This window comes from Triticum urartu, chromosome 4 (genome assembly GCF_003073215.2).
Source record: "Triticum urartu cultivar G1812 chromosome 4, Tu2.1, whole genome shotgun sequence".
Lineage (NCBI taxonomy): Eukaryota > Viridiplantae > Streptophyta > Magnoliopsida > Poales > Poaceae > Triticum > Triticum urartu.
The window spans coordinates 467856552-467859547 of NC_053025.1; positions in this window are offsets into that span (position 1 = coordinate 467856552).

Sequence of the window (2996 nt, forward strand, 5' to 3'; positions counted from 1 at the left end):
TGCATACCTGTAAATATTTGGACTGGGAAATGGATCTCAGCCATTAACTGAGAAAGAAGGGTATGATCTTTCACCGAAGGTAAGTCCTTGTTAGAATAACTTTGTACTCCCTCCGTCCCATAATATAAGAACATTTTTTACACTACATTAATGTCAAAAACGTTCTTATATTATGGGACGGAGGGAGTATATTGTAAGGATATACTGTCTATATCCTACAAACTGCTATTCCTATTTTGGCAAGCAAAAAAATAAGAATGCCATGAAATCAGCAGGTAGACTTGCATATCCAATTGTAAGTGTTTCTTTTGTACTTTCCAGAACATTTTTGTGTTTATCTTCTACATTCTGAAATCTAGCTGGCAACAAACTCATATTTTACCAATGCAATTATATGCAGTACTGTTACAACTACAATATAAAGTGTGCTCTGTTGGAAAAAATGGCATTGGTGTCTTGTATCATGGGTACGTACAAACCTTTGCCCTTTGAGTAAAGGTGCATTTTGGCACCCAAAAAATCATTACAAAATTTTTTATGTGTATTTTATACTGTCAAAATATTAACTCATTGTCCTAGGGTTGATGCCTTCCCAGTTCTATCTCAAACATTTTACAATATTTCTAATTACCATCACTTCCTATCTTTGGTTGGTTAAATAAAATATACTTTAACTAGATTTTACTCTAATCACAATTTATATAATTTAGTGTAGTAAGAAACTAAGAATCACTCCAAGGTTACATTTAAGCTGATTGGAGCACAACGTCGGCTTATGATTGGTATGTTGGGAACTTGGGATCAACAATTTGGATTCTTTGCCAACGGGCCATGATGTTGGTTTCTTATGTCATGTTGTGAATCGGGTTTTGTGGTTGTGCTAATAGTTCCTTAATTTTCTCTGAACATAAAACTTTTCCCTTCTCCAAGTGAACTAAACTGGATAGTCCACTGTCTTACTCCAATCAGGTACTGACGACAGAAAAGAAGTGTTCGGACAGGAGACCACCACCACTACAAAAAAATACACTTCCGTGATGATACGTGTTTGTCACAGTACGTCGCGTTTTTTGTCATGCATGTACATCCATGACAAATTTATGACAGAATCAAGATAGTCATACCTGTGCTGTCGTAGAAGTGTTCCATGACATTACCAAAATTATCATCATGGAAGTGTCCACTTCCATGACAATAAATCGCGCGTCACAGAAGTGCTTTCGTCAAGGGTGACCGACACGTGGCATCCACCGTAACGGAACGCCGTTAAGCTATCGGGTCGGGTTTTGGATCCGATAACCCGTTAACAGCCCCGACCAATGGGGATTTTCCACGTGTAAAATCATCATTGGCTGGAGGAGACATGTGTCAGGTCCGCGTTGGCATAGGTGTCACTCATCCAATGGGCGAGACGCGCCTATGATATGTTGACACATGGACCGGCCCATCAAGTTTAAATGGGCCGGCCCAACTGAAGGCCCACAAGATTTTGCGGACCATAATGGGCCGACCCAGCTAAAGGCCCACGAGATTTTGCGGACCATAATAGGCTGGCCCAGCTAAAGGCCCACAAGATTTTGCGGGCCATAATGGGCCGGCCCAGGTAAAGGCCCACAAGATTTTTGTGTGCCATAATGGGCCGGCCCAGGTAAAGGCCCACAAGATTCTTGCGGATCATAATGGGCCGGCCCAGCTAAAGGCCCACGAGATTTCACCGACATTAATGGGCCGACCCAGCTGTAGGCCCACAAGATTTTGAGGACCCTAGTAGGCCGGCCCATTAACTGGCTGCCATGTTTTGGGCCAAATGCCGACCCATATTTGATCCAGTCCATTAATGGCCTACCACGCTCCGGGCCTAATAGTGGCCCATATGAGATCCGGCCCATTAAAAGCCTACCACGTTCTGGGCCAACCCAGATCAGGTCCGGCCCTTTAAGAGGCTTTGGGCTCAATTATGGCCCATATCAGATTCGGCCCATCAACTGGACACTATGCTTTTGGGCCCACTTGCTAAAGGCCCACTTAGTAATTCGGCCTGATATTAGTTTTGGCCTATTAAGGGCCCGTTTAACATTTCGGCCCTATATTAATTTCGGCTTGTTAAAAGCCCATGATATAGTTGGGCCTAACTACGACCCGGTTTGCATCCGGCCTGCTCGCAGCCGATATCTGATTGGGCCAAACAAGGACCGAGACAATTTTGGCCTGTTAAAATCCCGTGATTTGATTCCCACAATCATGGGCCGGGGTTCATTTCGGGCTGCTGCCGGCCCGTGAGCTGTTCGGCAAGTTTCAGGCCCAACCTACATCGTGATTGCATGACGGCCCGGTTATGTACCGTAATTTTACGGTTTGGCCGGTTTACTGCAAAGACAGGATATATATACAGTAAAATAACTGCAGCATCGTGAATAAGAAAAAACCTAGACTATACAATAAAGAAATTATGGCATATTACATCCACTGGGCATCAAAGTTCGCCACTATGATAATAAAGCACAAGCAGACAGCAGATTACATACACTTGGCATCAAAGATCGCCACCAGTGCAAATAAACACGCCGACAAAATAATATACAAAACCAACAACACTTCAATAGAGTTCAGGAAAGGTTAGCCCTGCCGGGGAGCTGCAGCGCAAGCAGCTGAGCAAGATGATGAGACTACACTTGTTCAACACTTATATCTTCCCCACTCTGAAAGATAAACAAGCAGACAGATGACAGGTTTTGCACATAAAAGTATCTGTACTGACAATTCATCACATTTCTTACTGACGAATAAAGTGACATAGTTTAAAATTGCATTAACACAATATGGTATTGTTCAGGTCAAGACATGGCAGGAAATGACATTGCGAAGGAGTTGGCAGCTTCACGACACCACTGGATTACAGATCAAGAACTCATAAGTATCAATGGTTAGTGTGCTGTCAATTTATACCATTTCAGATTGGCAAATAAAAAGACAATTTAAATAATAGTAGAATGATA